Consider the following 19,766-nt stretch of genomic DNA (forward strand, 5'->3'; position numbering starts at 1 on the left):
AGCTTATGGGAAGTTAAGAATGGCAACACAACAAGGTTCTGGGAAGACTCCTGGCAGCAGCTCCCAAAGATCAAGGATACTCTCTCTGACCTTCCCCTACTAGAGCAAGATATGAATCAACTAGATAAGGTTAATAAGTTCTGGGATCCTTCTTCCACACAAGGATACAGACGATGGATGGAGGCCAAACAAATTCTGTTGCATGGCTCTGAGCAAACTCAGTTCTCTCTCTCCTAAGAATTACAAAAGCGAAAAATCCTCTCCTAAGAAGGAACAAGCATTCTCAGATGGGGATATGAAGAGAAAGGCACTTTCACCACAAGGGAAGCGTATAAGGTAATTATCAAGGAAAGGATAATCAAAGATACCTTATGGGATAAAATCTGGAATTCCTCTAACTGGCCGAAGGTGTCTACATTTCTGTGGCTCCTATGTCACAATAAAATTCTCACATGGGATAACCTCAGAAAAAGGAGCTTCTCTGGCCCATCTATATGTCTTAACTGCAAGCAAGCAGAGGAATCAGCTTTACATCTAATGCAAACTTGTCAAATAGGACGGAAGCTGTGGGAAAAGGTTACCTTCCGATGCCAAAAGGAAGGCAGAGTGCATGGGGATATTAAAGCTACTATTCGTAATTGGAGTCAAGAGCCATATCAAAGCAAACTCCTAAACACACTTTGGTAGCTTATTCCTGGTCTACTGATGTGGAACATCTGGAAGGAGCAGAATCGAAGAGTTTTCAAGGATCAATCAATGTCTATAGAGCAGATCTGGACTAGATTACACCAGAACATTAAAGAAACTCTATCTATTAAGGCCTGGTCCAAAGAAGATTTTCCATCACTGCCGCAGGAAAAATCTGTCTAGGCCAACTGGAAAATACATTTAAATCAAAAGCCTACTCTTAAAGACAATCCTACTAAGAGTAACCAAAGCCCAACAAAATGGACTCCGCCGCCCAGCAACATGTTTCAACTCAACTTCGACGGAGCTTCAAAGGGTAATCCAGGAAAAGCAGGTTATGGGGGAGTCTTCAGGATCATCATGGCATTCCTTTACTAATCTTTCTGGGCTCAAAAGGCTGGGACTCCAACAACTCAGCGGAACTGGAAGGATTATGGCGAGGTCTCACCCGTGCTCAAGACAAAAGTTTTTTCCCGCTTATCATCAAAGGGGATTCGCAAATCATCATAAACATGGTTACAAAACTAATGCAGGGTTCCCCCATACATAAGGTCAGTAGCAATTGGAGAATGGCTCAAAGGCTCGAGCTAATAGACAAATGGCTTTCTCAACACCAAGCAATTTCTTTCAAACACACTAAGCGGGAAGGAAATAAGCTGGCTGATTTTCTTGCTAATATAGGAGTGGAAATTGGGGTAGATTTCTTTGTAGGTTCAATCTCCAGCATAGCCTCAGAGGATCAACTCTCAGATTTCCATAACATCGTGAAGAATGATATGAATCAGGAGGATGATACGCACCCGGATGCGGGTGTTACTGCTGCGCATTTATAAGTATTCACTCCTCGCAGGCAGCTGTCCCTGCACCTGGCTCGCGGACGCAAATCACATAATCCCATGGCATGCGATATCAATTTGACAAGGTATAGAACAATGGTTTGCATAGTTAGTATTCAATGCGCGCTTGGCTCGAGAGACTATGCGCGGTGATTTATCCATGGCCTGGTGTCTAGTTTATGCAATTGCCCTCGGCTCTTTCTACCTCCGCCTACGATTCTTCCCGCACCCCTGTTTTGTTCAGGCAGATTGGAAGCTCACTTGGATTCTAAGTCTAGCCTGGTTCGCCTGCGCTCAGTCCTTTCCCCTTCGGCTTTGCCAATTTCCCTTACCTGGTCTCTCTGATAATTCGAAGATGCCTCGTCGTCGTGGAGTCTCTCGTCGTGGAGGCACCACTGGTAATCGAGGCAGGGCCTCTCATTCTGCTCCCCAGAACATTGTCCCTATCGCTTCTGCCTCCCCGTCCTCTCCGCCTTCTGGCCATGCTAGGCCTCTCCCGCACAACTCCTTTCAAACAACCCGCTTCACCTTCCATAGCAGGCTCAATAGGCCCGTGCTGTCAGCCAGCATCACTGTAATCCTTGCTGAGGAGGAGGATAAGCCCAGCAGCTCGGCCCACACCACCACCTCTCAGTCTCAGGATGATAGTGTCCTTCAGGGGGAGATGGCTGGGGTCGTGTTCAACGACGACAACATGCAGGAAGATGGCATTGTACCTGAGGCTCCTCAGCCTCCGGCAGACTCCAATCAGCGCGAGGTGCTTGCATGTGAGCCGGTTCATCCTCCAGGTAGCATTTTGAATTTGGTAATTCCTCCAGATGGCGGTATCGCGGGAGATGCAGATAATGAGTTCGTCACGTGGATTGCCTCTTCCAGCCAGGTGGACAAGGATGCGCCCGACTCTCCGCAACATGTCTAATGATTCTGGTTCAATGCCTACTGTTGGCATTCTTGCCTCTGCTCTGTTTCATTTTATGTTATGCGTTTATGTTTTGCGTCTCTGGATGCTGTTCTTGTCTCAGTTCTTGTTTTGTATCGGTGCGAGACAATATAATCTGATGAGTAGTAACAAATCATGGCTCAGCAAGCCTTGTTTTTTCTTTAATTTTGTATATGGTGGTTATGACAGAATGCTTATCAGCAAAGCCATAGTCGGCGATAGTACTGTTGTGCTAGACACAGAACTGGTTCACTTTCTTGTCTGTCAGGGACTTACAAATCATGTTTCAAGGTCTCTCAATCCTGAAAGGGCGGATAGAAGGATCTGTATGTCTCAGAATCTCTGGTTGAGGGCTGGCTTCTGCCCCCTCTGAGGTCTTGACCTCTTTGTACATATTCTTTCTCTTTTTTTAATAGAAATAGTCTTTACGCAGAAAAAAATAAAATTATAATATTTTATTTTATGTATTGTTAAAAAATATAATATAAAGTATATTAAATTATATAATATAAGAGATGTCATTTGGTGGGTATTATGATGGAGATTTAATCATAGTTATTTTCTGCCTGTCATTTTCTCCTCATGTCTATCAATTATCAAATTTTCATACCTGGTTGTAAATTCTGGGCAACTCAGCTGCCAGTGAAGGAACCTGGAAAAAAAAGAAATCAAAAGTTAGGACGCACTCTAAATTCCCTTTACCACTTGTAATTATTATGAATGGGGAAGTGGAACTCTGGTTTCTTAAGGTGGGAATGAAAGTGACTTAAAGAAAGCATTATTGGATTTCCATGCATCTTCCTCATTACCGCACCTCCTTTGACAAAGTTGCAAAAGTAATCCACGCCGCCCCCGTTCCAAAAAAATGCGTGGTCCACTGTGAAGTGAGTGTTGGGTGTCATTTTCTTGAATGAGATGAGAAAGGGATGGGCGGGGACAGACGAAAACGAAATATATTATATATTACGTTGGGTTTTGTTAAGATTATCCATCAACTCGCTTTCTTTGAAAAGAACTTAAATCTATTTATTTTTAATTCAATTATTAACATTTTTTAATTAAAATTATAATAATTCTCAGTTCTAGTTCACCTCGTTTTCACAGTGACGTTCAGAGAAATTCGGTCTCAACTTGATTTGACAACCCTCCCTTTGTACTCAGTAGCTGTGAAGCACCTCAGCTGGCGGTGGAGGGACCAGGTAAAACAAGGAGAATTCAATAGCTGGGCCCCACTCAAAATTCCCATTCCCCCTTCTTGTCATTATTATGAATGGGGAGGTGGAATTGTCGTTTTTTTAACGTCGGTGATTTAAAGAGAATATTATTGAATTTCCATGCACCTTCCTCCCTAGTGTACCTTTTTTACCTTCTCTAGAGCATTATTGAATTTCCATGCACCTTTTTCACCTACTCCAGAGAGCATTATTGAATTTCCATGCACCTTCTTCACCTACTAGAGAGAGCATTCTTGAATTTCCATGCACCTTCTTCACCTACTAAAGAGATCATTATTGAATTTCCATGCACCTTAGACCTTCTAGTAAATATTAATTTTGAATTAAGTTGTTATTTTAATTTTATTTTAAAAAAATAAAATTATTTTTTAATTGAGTTGTTATTTTATTTTTATTTAAAAAAATATATTTTCCAATTCCAATGTAAATAAAAAAATTATACTCTCAAATATATTTTTCAACGTAATAAAACTAAAATTCTATAAGTATATGAGAGAAAATATGAAATGAAAAAGGAAGATTGATTTTTAGTAGAGAAAAATAATGTTATCAAAACTAATAATTTGCACAATGAATAACATATAAAGTGACTTGCAATTATTTTAGAATTTCTATGCACCTTTTTAACCTACTTGAGAGATCATTATTGAATTTCCATGCACCTTCTTCACCTACTAAAGAGAGCATTATTGAATTTCCATGCACCTACTTCACCTACTAGAGAGAGCATTCTTGAATTTCCATGCACCTTCTTCACCTACTAAAGAGAGCATTATTGAATTTCCATGCACCTTATGTTGGCATTATGATTCAGGTGTTGTCCTTGATGGCAACCCATTCAGGTGTTAGATCACTATTCTTGATGATCAGCTCTCTATTTTTAAGAAGGACGCAGGCAATCTGTTCAGAAAATGCGTCCCCGCAGGTATACCATGCAGAACCCGCGTCCAGGGACGCAGGCCAGCCGTTCAGGGGGTGCGTCCACCCAGTGCACACATTTCAAGACAGAGAAAAGCACGTGGGGGTTTCTTGTGTGGTATCTAGCCGACGGTTTTGTGTTTCTATGGTGTCGGCTCGTGGTATTGTTCCATGTTTTGGGGAGGAGCTTGCCTATATAAAGCAAAGGAGTTCATTTGGATTAATCATTGTCTTTGGTGTGACTGTCTATTTTCTTTGTTCATGCTCATTATTTTATGGTACTGATATGCAAGAATAATTCAAAAGATCAAATAAGGAAGATTTGTTAAATTGCTAGATAATACTGATTCACCCCCCCTCTCAGTATTATTTCCAACAATTGGTATCAGAGCAGGTCCTTCAGAAAAGCTTGATCGCTTGAAGGTAGATCGTTCATCATGAGCAACTACGAGAGAGAAGCATCAATCAGGCCACCGGTTTTTGATGGGACAAACTTCAATTATTGGAAGGTAAGAGTTACTGCATATCTTCAATCTCTTGGTACAGAAGTTTGGGACATTGTAGAAACAGGCTATGCTTTTCCTTCAGCTACTCCTACAGATCCAGCTGAGAAAAAGAAGTATGAAACAAATGCAAAAGCAGTCAGTACTCTATTAGGAAGTATATCCCAAACAGAATTCATGAAGGTAATGCACTTCAAATCAGCAAAAGAAATATGGGACAAAATGATCACGAGCTATGAAGGAGATGAACAGGTAAAACAAGCTAAACTTCAAACTCTCAGGATTCAATATGAGACTCTCAAGATGTATAATGATGAAAGTGTGGCTAATTATTTTCTTCGGGTAGATGAGATTGTTAATTGTATGAAAAATTTGGGTGAAGAAATAAAAGAGTCTATAGTAGTTCAAAAGATTCTAAGATCATTATCCCCCAAGTTTGAATCTAAAGTATCTGCTATAGAAGAAAAAGAAAATCTCTGTGTTCTCACTATGTCTCAGCTACATGGAATTCTAACTGCTTATGAAATGAGAAAGGGAGGTCCATCAGACAGAAGGGAGGCTGCTTTTAAGGCATCAGGCAAAGAAGATCACTATGAAGCAAGCCATGTTCCAGAAGAAGAGGAAGAAGAATCAAATTTTGTCAGAAATCTTCAAAGGGGTTCTGGAAGGTTCAGAGGTAAGCTACCTTTCAAATGCTTTGCTTGTGGAAGAGTAGGTCATTATGCTGCAAAATGTCCTTATAAGGATAAAGGAAAGGAACCAGCTAGATGGAACAAGAAACAAAGTGCAAATAAGAAAAGCTACTACACCCATGAAGATAGTGATGGCTTATCAAACAGTGATGAAGATGAACAAAGTAATAAATATAGGTTGTTAATGGCATTTGAAGATGATGATTATGAGGATGCTGTAGATGTGGATAACCTTTATGATGAAATTACTAGACTCAAGAGATGTATAGAAGAAAAGAACATGATCATTGATACTCTACAATTTCAAATTGATGAAAAGGAAAAACATCTTGAAAAATTAGAAGGTGAAATTGTTGGTCTTAGAAAAGAAATTGAGAAAACAAAAGCTATCAATCTCAAGTTTGTCAAAGGATCTGAAACTTTGGATGAGATTATCAGTGTGCAGCGGTCTCCACTAAATAAGACAGGTCTGGGCTATAATGGAGAAACTTCTCAAGCATCCACTTCAAAAAGTTATCTTGATGCAGCAAGAGGAAATGAGCAAAAGCACAATAAAGATCATCAGGTAAAGCAGGGACAAACTTCAAACAGAAACTATCAGGGGCAATCCAGCTTAAGGGTGAACAAAAGCCACAACTAGCCACAGGCAAAATCTTCCCAGTTTGGTTCAAGAATAGATGAAAATAGAAATTACAATCAGTTGGCTGGTAGATTCAATAACCGCAGAAGCTTCTTCAATGGACAATGCTTTTCTTGCCATAACTTTGGTCACAAAGCAGCTCAATGTGTTGCGTATAAAACAATCATGACTAGGGAAGCTCAAAAACAAAGAAGTATGACAAGGATTACAAAAAGGACCTATAACAACTTTTCGGCTCTTGAAAATGAAGTTGAATGTTCTATTTGCAATAATTTTGGTCATGAAGACTTTGAATGCAGAAGCAGGTTTCAGGAAAGAAAGGAACAAGAGCGGAAAAAGGAACAAGCCTCAGGCACCAAAACATGGAGAATAAAGGAACCTCAAACAGAAAGATGTGGGATAGCATTTTATGCAGAAGGACAGGAAAATCTATGGTACATTGACAGTGGATGTTCGAAGCATATGACAGGTGATAAAGAAAAACTTGAGTCTTATTCTATTTTAGAAAAGGGAAAGAAAGTCTCTTTTGGAAATGATACTCCTGCAACTATAAAAGGAAAAGGTATTGCTCCTTTAAAAGAAGATGTTAAGGCTGGAAATGTTTTGTATGTTGATGGATTGAAGCATAATCTACTAAGTGTCAGCCAGATGTGTGATCAAAGAACCGAGGTTATATTCAGATCAAATGGATGTCTTGTTCGTGATCTTGATACAGGTAAAACAGTTCTCAAAGGGAAAAGAACTCCAAATAATCTATACATATTTGAAGAAGGACAACAACAATGCTATCTAAGCAAGGATGAAGAGCACTGGTTATGGCATCGAAGGTTGGGACATCTAAGCTTCTCACAAATAAGGAAAGCATGCAAATATCAGGCAGTTCGCGATCTTCCAGATATCAAAATTCCTGACAACACCATATGCAGATCATGTCAGTTTGGAAAACAAACCAGGACTAACTTTCCAGAGAAAGAAGGATCAGCTAGCATGCCTCTTGAGCTAGTACATACAGATGTATGTGGACCATTCAGGAAAAGAACACCTAGAGGAGAGGAATACTTGATATTATTTATTGACGATTTCTCCAGGTTTGTTTGGTTAGGACTTATGAAGCACAAAGATGAAGCATTCGAAAAATTCAAATCCTTCAAAGCCTTGGTTGAAAATGAATCAGGTCACAAAATTAAGTGCCTCAGATCCGACAGAGGTGGGGAATTTACTTCAAATGAATTTTTCGATTTCTGTGATGAACATGGGATAAGGAGAGAATTCTCTACAGCTAGAACTCCTCAGCAAAATGGAGTTGTTGAAAGAATGAACAGAACAATCCAACAAATGGCTCGTGCTATGCTTGATGAATCAGGAACTCCCGCAACTTTCTGGGGTGAAGCTGCACATGCTACGGTTATTATTCTCAACAAGACAAATGTCTGGGTGAACAGCACTCAAACTCCTCATGAGCTCTGGAGTGGTAAAACTCCTTCGGTAAAGCACTTCAAAATCTTTGGTAGCAAATGCTATATCAAGAATACTGAGGAGCAGCTTGGCAAACTTGATCCTAGAGCAGATGAAGGCATTCTTCTTGGCTATTCTCCACATAGCAAAGCATACAAATGCTACAATAAAAAACTTGGCAGAATTGTTGACAGCATTGATGTAGTGGTTGATGAGAAGGGATACATTCCTAGGCAAATACATCGTGAAGACATCGAAGAAGATGAAAGCTACCCTCAAAGACAGAATGATGAAGAAGAAGAACCTCAAGAAGAATCTCAAGAAGAACCTCACAAAGACGCAGAAGAACGAACAAGAATAGAAGAAAAGACTCCATCCAGATATGTTCAGAAGAACCATCCAGAATCTCAGATCATGGGACAGAAAGAAGCAGGTATACAAACTAGAAGAACAGTTGCAGAAGCTTCAAGCTATTTGGCATTACTCTCCTCTACTGAACCACAAAATGTGTGCACTAGGTGGACGCACCCCCTGAACGGCTGGCCTGCGTCCCTGGATGCGGGTTCTGCATGGTATACCTGCGGGGACGCATTTTCTGAACAGATTGCCTGCGTCCTTCTTAAAAATAGAGAGCTGATCATCAAGAATAGTGATCTACCACCTGAATGGGTTGCCATCAAGGACAACACCTGAATCATAATGCCAACAATCTCCCCCTTTGGACTTGATGGCAACCACATGAGCACAACCAAAGACAATGAATAATCCAAATGAACTCATTTGCTTTATATAGGCAAGCTCCTCCCCAAAACATGGAACAATACCACGAGCCGACACCATAGAAACACAAAACCGTCAGCTAGATACCACACAAGAAACCCCCACGTGCTTTTCTCTGTCTTGAAATGTGTGCACTGGTTGGACGCACCCCCTGAACGGCTGGCCTGCGTCCCTGGACGCGGGTTCTGCATGGTATACCTGCGGGGACGCATTTTCTGAACAGATTGCCTGCGTCCTTCTTAAAAATAGAGAGCTGATCATCAAGAATAGTGATCTACCACCTGAATGGGTTGCCATCAAGGACAACACCTGAATCATAATGCCAACAAAATGAAGCTGAAGATCATGAGGTTGCCATCAAGTCCAAAGGGGGAGATTGTTGGCATTATGATTCAGGTGTTGTCCTTGATGGCAACCCATTCAGGTGGTAGATCACTATTCTTGATGATCAGCTCTCTATTTTTAAGAAGGACGCAGGCAATCTGTTCAGAAAATGCGTCCCCGCAGGTATACCATGCAGAACCCGCGTCCAGGGACGCAGGCCAGCCGTTCAGGGGGTGCGTCCACCCAGTGCACACATTTCAAGACAGAGAAAAGCACGTGGGGGTTTCTTGTGTGGTATCTAGCCGACGGTTTTGTGTTTCTATGGTGTCGGCTCGTGGTATTGTTCCATGTTTTGGGGAGGAGCTTGCCTATATAAAGCAAAGGAGTTCATTTGGATTATTCATTGTCTTTGGTTGAATATCTTTTGGTGTGACTGTCTATTTTCTTTGTTCATGCTCATTATTTTATGGTACTGATATGCAAGAATAATTCAAAAGATCAAATAAGGAAGATTTGTTAAATTGCTAGATAATACTGATTCACCCCCCCTCTCAGTATTATTTCCAACACCTTAGACCTTCTAGTAAATATTATTTTTTAATTAAATTGTTATTTTAATTTTATTTAAAAAAAATAGTTTTTAATTGAGTTGTTATTTTATTTTTATTTTAAAAAAATATATTTTCCTATTCCAATGTAAATAAAAAAATTATACTCTCAAATATATTTTTCAACGTAATAAAACTAAAATTGTATAAGTATACGAGAGAATGTATGAAATGAAAAAGGAAGATTGATTTTTAATAGAAAAAAAAAATGTTATCAAAGCTAATAATTTGCACAATGAATAACATATAAAAGTGACTTGCAATTATTTTACAATTTCCACCTTTATTCCAATTCCTTTCTATCAATTTACAAATTGAATTAACAAAGTATAGATTATTATATTTACTTGAATACATTGTTGGGAAAAATAATCCCCAAAAACATAATATGCTTAGGTGGTATTTGATCAAATTGCTTATCAATTCAACATAGTCCTTTAAACTTTAAAAAATTTAAGAAATTATGAGAGTATCTTGTCTATCAACCCACCCACTCTTAAAGGATTTGATTACATTTTCTTTCAAAACTTTAACAAAAGCTCGTGGGAGTCTACAAGATTATTTTTTCAAAAAGTTAAGAAATTATGAGAATGTCTTCTCTATCAACCCACCTTCTCTTAAAGGATTTGATTACATTCTCTTTCAAAACTTTACAAAAAGCTAGTGGGAGTCTACAAGGTTTTTTATAAACCATACTAGTTTTTAATTTTTAAATAAAGCTCATTATATTTACTTTTTATTAAATTATTTAATTATTTTCACTAAAATTATTGTCTTTGTCAATATAATGCACTTAATTAAACATTTCCATTTTATCTCATTTTGTTTCATATTTTATTCTAACTTTTGTATTTTATATTTGGATGTACAAGCTTTCTGTATTTTATACTTTGATATACAAGTTTCTATACTTGTAGTATTAATAGTTTTTTTTTCTAAACATGGTAGTACTTTCTGTATTTACCTTTTTCAAAAATTTACATTCAAAACCTTCAATTAGTCACCTGCCCAAAGGAAACCAGGTGACCATCGATCAGCATTGTATCCACTCCAAAATTTAAATAAGTTCATCAGTATCATCTTGTCTTTACTATCCATTTCCCAAATTCCTATCTTTGGCCTTTTAAACAAAAACATTCAAAAAACTAAAGATAAATAACCTACTCCTCATCTGAGGAGGCTATTTGAAATGTTGCCTTCTCTTCCGGGCTCAGCATCTTCCTGCCAGAATTCTGTGACTTCACCCCTGGGCCTGGAAGCTCTTGTCCCTGTTGGAACATTTTCCACTTTATCTCCGACAAAGTGTGCTCAATTCAGCCCAAGGCATGATTGTTCTTGTAAGTTTGTATCTGAATGGTCACTAGTTATTTCATAATTTCCCCTCGTCCTGGTTTCGGTTCCTTGTTTCTCTCCTGCTTGTTCAGCACTTCCCTTTCCATATGTTCCTTATGCAGGGTCATGGCTCGAGCAACAATATGTTTCATTATCCAATACTGTTGCAGAGTCCTGTGATAGAGAGATTGCCGACCATTTGTTGTACCTGGGTCCTGTAACATTTCTTCCCACTAATGCATAGAGAGATCTCTACCTCTTATATTTTTTCTTAGGTCTCGCTCCCAACCCCAAATTTGGTCTCGGACTTCCTGCGAACTTGCCTCCATGTAGGTGTCAATTAGTTTCTTCATCTGCTCACTGTTTGATTTCCTTCCTTTTTTCTGTCCTGTGCTGCTTGTTCCTACTTCTTGTTTTACATTTCTCTCGCTGTGCCTAGGTGCCATGTTTTTTCTTGTCAACATCCTAGTGCTCATCCTTAGAATGCTCTGACTGGGTTGCAGTTGCCCCCTTGCCGTTTGTTAGACCTATCACATTATAAACACAGTAGGGTAGTGCTACCACCCCTCATCATAGTTCCTCTCGTGCTATGTCTTTCTCATTTATGCAGAGCTAGGGCCTCTCTAGTGCTTTCAGGCTCCGAGCCTCCAACACTTAAAGTTGTGCTATGAGAGTTAGCATACTTTTTCTGGGACGAGTGATCCTCCTTCCTTTCAAGGCCACTCCTATCTCTCCTAGGCTTGCCTATCCCTATCCCGGTTTGGATTCCTCTGGTCCAGAGTCACCCTCCCGATTTTCTTCAGTTTCTCTTTTCCCTATGAGATGCTCCTGGTTTCGTTCTCATTTTTTTCGGGTTTTCCTTTCCCTCCTGACAAGGTGCACCTTAGTAGGTGGAGGCTCAGGGTTTGAGATGCTCGGGGCTTCAAATCTGTTACAGGGGACATGGGTGGATGGGTCCTTCATTTCCTTTCTTCTCTTCTCCTTACTTTTATACCTGCCCTTCCCAGCCATGGATTCCAGGGGTTCTTCCTATCCCAAACTACCCTGTAATTGAATCTGAGATGATGAAAATCATCCCTATCTACCTTCATGCCTACTCTATACTTCATAATAGATCTTTTTTCCAAGGAGGGGGAAGGAAATTTAACATACTCGTCAACCTAGTTTCGCTGTTCTTCTGGAGCACTCATTTTCAGTCTATGCGTCATAGAAAATTTTAGGGGCGAATGTTCGCCCTTTGGCGAAATTAAAGGGTTTTAATTTTTTACTGGGCGAATATTTTGTATCATAGTACATTTTTACAAATCACCTCAAATAGCCCACCTTATTTTAAGGGAGAGGGTAAAAAAGGTAAATTTAGCCCTTGAAATTAGGGGTTACAACCTTCCATTCGCCCTAATTTTCAAGAATAGGTTTTATTTAAGTGAATCCTATGGGCCAAATACCATATTTATAAAAGAGGTATGGTAAATTAATAAAAATATAAATAAATGAGAGGTATGGTAAATAAATAAAACATTTTTTATATTTACTCCATAAGTCACCTTATATACATGCAAGGGTGTAAACAAATAAAAATATAAGTAAAGTGGAGGTATCGTAAATAAATAAAACATATTTTTATACTTACTCAAAAGGTATGGTAAATAAATAAAAATATAAATAAACTAGACGTATGGTAAATAAATAAAACCTCTTTTTATATTTAGTCCATAACCCTTGTTCTATTTATGAAGGCTTAAAAAAGAGGTTTTATTTAAGTGAATCGTATGGGCCAAATACCATATTTGTAAAAGAGGTATGGTAAATTAATAAAAATATAAATAAACAAGAGGTATGGTAAACAAATATTTTTTTTTTAATATTTACTCCATAAGTCACATTATATTTAAGCACACTCAAAAAATGCGTTATATTTAGGTGAAACCTATGGGAAAAGTACTATGGTACAAATACCATGGGCTAGATTATTATTAATACCATGCAAAAAAAACATTATTAACCCTAATATTAGTATTAATAAAAATAAAAATGGCACATGGTATTGACCCATGGTATTCACCAAAATGGCACATGGTATTGATCCATGGTATTCACCTAGAATGTAGCCTATTTAAATGGGGGAATTAAATCAACATTGATCCATCTTTACTCTGGATCTACTAACCCCCGAGAGGTATCAAATATCGTGATATGCAAACTAGCATAGAGTGAAAAATATTTGATCCCTCTAGGGGCTTGGTCGATCAAAAGTAAAAATGGATGTTGTAATTTAATGTATGTTAAACATTTTATCTTGGTTAAAATAAAAAATAAAATAAAAATCAACTATTAATTTTATTAATTTTTATAAATTACTAATAATAATTTTTAAGCTCCAGGTTTATGATAACCCATGGTATTGACCCATGGTAATACCATGATATTCATGTGAGCATAGACTATTTAAAGGGGAAATTATATCATCTTAGATCCATCTTAAATCTGGGTCTACCAAGTGCTCAGAGGGATTAATAGATTTCATCCCCCTAAGAGTGGTAGATGTGGTGTTAAGATGGATATAGGTTGGTTTTTATGATAATGAAGATATTAAATAGAGTTATTGTAAAAACATCTTAAGGTGAATGGTTAAAGCATAGACATTGGACAAGTATATTTGTATACTTCTATTTTAAACTGAAATAAATCCAAGGCTAAAAGGAATGGACTAATTGCACTAGTCATCCTTCTATAACTTTCCAACATAGGCTGGAGTAAACAGATTGTGATTTGGGTAGTTTTTTAACTGCAAATAGGAACATACTTGTGTATTGGCAGGGTGGTTACGAGGTCCCTAAAAGTTATGAATTTGAATTTTTCTTGGTTTTATATATAGTATTAGGTTCTTTCTCATGCTTTCTGTGAATGAAACGGGTGAATTTTATCGTACACCCACTAGGTTATCGATATTTAATTTCGGTAATTTTGATTTCAAAAGATATTTTAAAGAAATGCAATGATTTCATTTGTGTATTCAATAAACACAATATTCTAATGGAATTATGCATTTGTGGTTTACCTATACAGATTCCGTGGAGAAGTATTAGTGGTGTGACATCAATTGTCCTCAAGTAGAGGCTTTAGTTTTACTCTTTTCTGGAAGCAAATACTTTCTTCCAACATTTTTGAGTTCCATGAAATTTTTTAAAGTCCTAATAGTATTCAATTATGGGTTCAAGAGAGACATAGTATTCAATTATGAGTTAAAGAGATCCACACTGAATGATCTATCAGCCTTATCTTCACTTAGTTTAAGACTATTCACTTGGAGAGGCTGCATGTGCCCCCACTTCAAGAGCATAGTAAAGTCATGTAGAACTTAGAGAAGCTATCTTTAAGATTTTAGTGAAGATTGGAAAAATGTCTGGGTTCAATAACACCCAGTTGAGCATTAAGCTTCCAATAATGCTAGATTTTAACCTGGAGCACTTTTGTGATTTGGAGGAGATGCCCCCTCGTATTTGTGACACATCTTCAGTTGTGAATTGGACTATTACTAACTATCATTTCCTTTGAAAGTTACCTGATGACTCGGGGAACCTCAACTCTTTAGGAATGTTAAGGAAGGAAAAAAAGTACATTATGCTAAGTTCTCTTATGCTTTTCAAGTTTTTCTTGGATATCTACAACGTTTCAGGTAGGAAAGTACATTCCGTTAATGAAAATTTGTCTTGATAGAAAGGCCCAATTTCAAATTCTAATGCTTTCAAAAAACATTGTATAATTGTAATGTTTCTAAAAGTAAAGCATATTTTTTCAATTTAAGCATCATGATCCCATATTCCAACTTATTTTTTAGTAACCCATTAGGCTTTGTAGCTTTGAATAAATCCATGTCTTTTGATAAGATCCTCTTCCAAATTAGAACGCAGTTTCCTTTTGGCAATAACCACATACAATGTCTTGATTTTGTTATTGAGAAAATAGAGGTTGTGAAACAAGCCTATGCCATACAAGGACTTGATTCATTGATTATGTATCAATTATGGCTCTTGATGTAACAATGTCTTGATTTTTTTGCTTGAAAATAGAGGTTATGCTTTACTATTTCACAGAATTTCTTACAATCTTTCCATAAGTATTGATTTGTAATCTCAATCACTGAGGGATGAAAGTAATGACAAAGGTAATATTCCATGGTTTGAAGTTCCCCTCTTACTAAATATTTAAATATATCACCACAATTTAACTGTTAGTTAAAGGAATTGTATTTGATTTGTAAACAATTCATTGCTTGATTTATAGATTTTGATTTTTTCCCTTTTTTATTTTTTTCTCAGATTTGGTATGAGATATCTTCCAAGATTTGGGTTCCCTAGTTTCCCCACCATAGCTACGAGGTTCAGATGCTATCATTAAATATTCTCGGAACGTTACAACTTTTCCAGTAAGTGTGCTTTGAAACATTGTTGTTGCTTTTCCATGGTGTTAATGCAAATAAGCACTGCAACTAGTGCCATTATTTAGATTAAGTGCCGAAATCTAGGTGGTCTTGTAATGATGGAGTGATTGTTTTCTAGCTACTAAGGCCATATGAATTTTTATCTCTTATGTTGTCCTGAGATATTCAAACTCAGAATAAGAATTGAGGTCTTGTTTTCACTGTAGATTGCAGTCAGTTTCTTCAACATAATATATAGTAGATTATCTTTTACTAATCAACTGTGGATGTGATCCCTCGCAGGAAAGGAAATTCAAAGTGACATTGATTTCACATTGATTTGTCAAAACATCCACATAGGAAAGGAGATTCAAAGTGACACTGATTTCACACTGATTTGTCAAAATGGAGGCAAGAGAAAAGGAAACTTTGTATTCAACAATGCTCTTAATTTCATATGTGCATGCACAAACATATTAGTAGAAAATATTGAAGGGTTGCCTAAGTAATATTTTCCATTCCACTACATTCTTTACAACTTGTAAATAAATAACTCGGAACAATTCATTCCACTACTTATCATTCTTTATTAATCATTGGTTAATATTTTGATATTGAACTGGCTAAGATTTTTCTTCCTTCTGTGAAATTGTGTGTCCTATAATGCTTCTTTTCCCTTCACTATGTATAGCATATAAAGTGTGTCTAATGGAGTAGGAAGATTGGAAAGTCTTGTGATCCTTGAACTATGTTACAAGGCAGAAACCCAACGGGGCAGGGTAGGTGCATCCCCACAAAGGGGTCACAAATACCAAAGTTGGTATTGGCTAGTGTCTTGAGCTAGAAAATTTCCTTTACCCTTGTATTAACAGTGAATCTGGAGAGGATTCTAATATTATCTTTATAAGATTTATATCATTTAAGATTGATGAATAAAGTTCATGAGACATGAGATAGGATGTCCTTGCAAGGTGGTTGTTGATTATTGGAAGCTATGATGGCCATTATGTTAGGCCAAGTGGTCGCACTCCCTTGATCATGAGCACAATTGTGATCAAGATGGAAGAATTCATACTCTAGATTGATTGTTTAGTAGTGATAGTTAGTGGACTCATTCACAAAGCTTCTATTTCACTAATCCTTTTTATAGAGTTGTTAGATTCAATTTCCAAAGGTTTTAATTACACTATAGGGTTGAGTTCTGAGAGAGTTGTGATTCACAGTGTTAAGTATAGCAGCTATGACACTTGAATGAAGACAAGCATAGTAGAGGTATCAGATTCTGTTATAAGCTTACCTGCATATTATAAGGGACTTGGTTGGCTTTTTTATAATTTTATAAACAAGTTCCATGTCGTGGAAATGTAAAAAAAAGCAGTAATATTGCCAACATGTGGCTCTTGTGATATATGGTTTTATACTTCTTCAAAAAATTCTCTAAGAGTTCACAATGCTAAGATTCACTAGGACTTTACAAAGTTTTATTATTTAGTGAAAGACTCGCCAAGATCTTACAAGATTTTATAGTTTAGTAAAATATTCACCATGCCTGGTGAGAGATTCGCCAAAAAATTATATATACATAGTATATTATTGATAAAAATCGCCTTCAATTTTTCCTATATACCATGGAGATTCGCCCATTTATTATAAATATAAATTTAGGGGGGGTTCTTAAAATTTTCCCTGCTATGCGTTCTCGCTCGCCACCTTCCTTATTTTGCGTCCACATGCAAAATGCATGGTTTCCCTCAGACTCTACTCTTTTAATATTCCCCTGTCTTAACGTTACCTCCAGCTGTCCCCGTTTCCATCCATCCTTGGCTCGCTTTCCATCCCACTTTTCTTGGGATGCTGCCCAAATGTCCTGTCCTCCGTGCTTCATTAATGTTTTTCTTCTCCTGGCTGCTCTTACCATCCATTTACTGACTCCGCATTGCCATCTGGCTTCCCCTTGTTGTCCCTTCTCGGTCTTGTTGTCCTGTTCTCCCTTCTCCCACCCCTTTCCATTTTTGTCCCCGCACTTCTCGGGTCAGTCCTTTCTCTTCCCTCTTCCGTCATCCAAGTCCTCTCTATCCTTTCTTTTGTCCTTAGATGTTCCATGGGTGATCTGTGCTGACCTACATGCACCTGCCCTCATCCTTCTACCCTCCCATCAGCGTCACCCGAATTCTCTGGATGTTGCCTATCTGCTTTGACTACTTGTATCATTTGGTTTATTTCCTCATTCTGGCTAACCTATTCTTCTCCCATGTCTAACTGTTGCTCTCTATTTCGGCATCCCCAGTTCGCAAGGAGGTCTACCTAGGCATTTCCTTTCCTTTTCACATGGGACGAGATGGTGTATGCAAGCCGCTGAAGTTGCTTTTTAACATCTGTTATTACCCACGCCGTCCTCCATCTTTTGCTTAGTTTTTCTGCTAGTGTTCCCTGCTGTATTTGTTTTATGGTTTCTATGACCAACATGGAATCATCTTCTAACTGCAGTATTTGGTACCCTTCTTGTATCACTATCTCCAGTCCCCTGTTTATTGCATGGTATTCTACTTCATTGTTTGTGGCAATGTTGCATTCCATTTCATATGCCCATTTGATATTTCCTTCCTCGTCTCTGAATATCCCTCCTATACCCGCCTCCCCTAGGTTGCCTTTGGCTGCCCCATCGAAGTTGAGTATTATGAATCCTTGTGGAGGGTTCCTGTATCTTTCTTCAGCTCTTGCCTTGCCTGCATCATGTTCCTACCCTATGCTGCTTGAGTTTTTTGTTTTGATTTCCAGTCGGTTCATGATGCTAGTTTCTGTTCCTTTTGTCTTTCAGTCTTCCTCTTTCCAGTTTCCCAAGATGATTGTTTCTCTTATGTTTTTCATGATTTGGTTCTATATTTCCCCTTTGTCTTTTTTTTCTTCACTGAATATTACCTTGTTTTGTGCTTTCCAAAGGTTCCACAGGAGAAACCTGATTGATAGGTTCCAAGCATGGTTTAGGATTGTGTTGCGGTACGGCTTGTTGCGCCACTGCTCTATTGTTATTTTGATGCTCCCTAATTTTTTTTCTGTAATCTCAAAAAGTTGTTGGTGATTTTGCCACAGGTTATTACTTACACTGCAGGAATTTACGACGTGCTCCATTGTTTCTTCTTGATTTTGGCATAACGCACATCGCGAAGGCCCATGCGTCCCTTTCCTTCTTAATTGATCCCAAGTCAAGGTTCGCCCATGTAACATTGTCCAGGTAAAAAATGCCACTTTTGGCCAGGTTTTTAACTGCTAAATTCTTTTCCATTTTTTTATGTCTGTGTTTCCAGCTCCTCCTGTTTTCATATGGTAGCCTTATGAGATTGTGAATATGCCTTTTATGTGTTTTCCCCATCTTATTATATCTGGTCCTTCTTTAATTTCTATTTTCCTGGTTGCCAATTCTTTTTGATAGGTTGTCCATTGATCAGTTTCTGGGGCTTCGGGCCAGTCACTCTTCATCTTCCATTTTCTCCAATAACTGTTTTGTTCAACTACCCAATAGTTTCTTACTAGATCTTCCACTATTTGGGTTGTGTACTGTTGGATTTCGTGTAGATGGGGTTCTTGAATCAGGGTTCCTCTTTGTTGCCACGCTTCCTGCCAAAAATCTGCTTTGTCTCCCTCACGAATTTCCCAGAAACTGTTGTCTCTTATCAGGGCTCTGTTCATACTTGCCAGGTTCCAAATTGTTGAGCCTTTCCTTCCTGACAGGGTTCAGAGTTTACCTTGTAGAGTCCTTGTTATCTCATATTTCTGTTCCCACAACATTTTCCATAGGTCATTCCCTCCTTGAATCCATCTCCACTATACTTTTTCCCCCATGACTTGGTTTAAAACATAAGGGTCTCTTGATCCTAGACCTCCCTCTGAGACAGACCTGCTTAACCATGTCCATGAAAGTAGATCCCGTTTTTTTGATTTGTTTTCCCCTTGCCATAGAAATTTTTTGAAGATTTGCACCATTTTCTGGCATATGGTCTTAGGGATCGCTTGACTGGCCATCTGATAGACTGGAATAGCTTGAAGGACTGATTTCAGGAGCATGAGGTGGATTGGTGTATTGAGCGTTCTAAACGTCCAATTTTCCATTCTTTTGAATTTTCCTTATCAAACCTTGCTAATTCGCTATTCTATACTGCTGATCACTCAATTGTACTCCTAAGTATTTTGTTGGAAACTGCCCAATTTTGAACCCCATTGTTCTTGCCAGGAAGGCTTGGCTTACTCTTGGTGTGTTGAAGAAGAAGATTTCAGTTTTCTCTTTATTCACCTCTGTTCCTGAAGCTTTTGTAAATTCTAATAAGATCTCCCCTAGTTTTTTGGCTTCCTTGAGGTTTGCTTGGCTATACATCATTACATGATCCACAAATTGCTAATG

This window comes from Pinus tabuliformis, chromosome 5_2 (genome assembly GCF_031772625.1).
Source record: "Pinus tabuliformis cultivar Carrire ecotype Pingquan chromosome 5_2, CPIR1, whole genome shotgun sequence".
In the NCBI taxonomy this organism is placed as follows: Eukaryota; Viridiplantae; Streptophyta; class Pinopsida; order Pinales; family Pinaceae; genus Pinus; species Pinus tabuliformis.